The 941-nt window shown below is 34.2% G+C and overlaps 1 non-coding gene across 1 annotated transcript; it reads right to left on the bottom strand.

Annotated features, from left to right (window-relative positions):
- Positions 1 to 457: 457 nt before the first annotated feature.
- TRNAE-UUC lies at positions 458 to 528 on the bottom strand. The gene has a single exon. It is a non-coding gene; the product is annotated as a tRNA-Glu (tRNA).
- Positions 529 to 941: the final 413 nt, after the last annotated feature.

The raw sequence follows: 941 nt of genomic DNA, 5'->3' as shown, positions 1-941 counted from the left end.
CAAAAACTCGCTAGTCTAGGATTGACCTATCTACTGTCTACTTTGAATCAGGAATTTTGGTTTACTAGAGGCTAAGGCAGGAAAGAGTATCCTATTGATAGAATCCCAGTTCTTTTCTCTCCAGAGTATATTTTATGCTCACTGGGTTGAACCAGTTACTAATTTTGTTTTTGTGATTTCAAACTACATAGAATATTTTTGTAATCTGAATCTATTTTTTGAGTTATGGATGGTTATTGAACTCTTGTTTGAAGTTGTAAAGTGTATAGTGTACCAGGGCAGCATTTCTCTTACATGGTCAAGAAAATAAGAATTAAAGATATTTGATTCTAGTGTTTGGTTTATCCTGAAGTTTTCACATGTTTTACTTAGAATACATTTTACTATTCTCTTGATCTTCAAATGATGTTGTAATTTCTATTTTTTTGGCTATGCCTTGTGACTCGCGGGATCTTATTTCCCCAACCAGGGATTGAACCTGGGCCCAACAGTGAAAGTGCTGAGTCCTAACCACTGGGCCACCAGGGAATTCCCCACATTTGACTTCTGAGATGCTTCATGATAAAAGGGTTCTGTGATCAAGCAAATTTTACTGAAATGATGCAACAAAACCAAGGTTGGGTTAAAAATTATTTTTAACTAGTATGCAATATATCTCAGTTTGTATTACTTAGAATCTTATTCCACTTGGATATGACTTTTAAATGTGACTGATTACAGTAGCTATAACATGGAAACAACCTAGATGTCCATCGACAGATGAATGGCTAAAGAAGTTGTGGTACATATACACAGTGGGATATTACATAAAAAGAAATGCCTTTGAGTCAGTTCTAATGAGATTGATGAACCTAGAACCTATTATACAGAGAGAAGTAAGTCAGAAAAAGAAAGATAAATATCATATTCTAGCACATATATATGTAATCTAGAGGAATGAT

Source organism: Oryx dammah, unplaced genomic scaffold (genome assembly GCF_014754425.2).
Source record: "Oryx dammah isolate SB20612 unplaced genomic scaffold, SCBI_Odam_1.1 HiC_scaffold_1, whole genome shotgun sequence".
Classification (NCBI taxonomy): Eukaryota; Metazoa; Chordata; class Mammalia; order Artiodactyla; family Bovidae; genus Oryx; species Oryx dammah.
The sequence above is the reverse complement of the archived record's forward strand: the minus strand, read 5'-3'. Positions and strand labels throughout refer to the sequence as shown.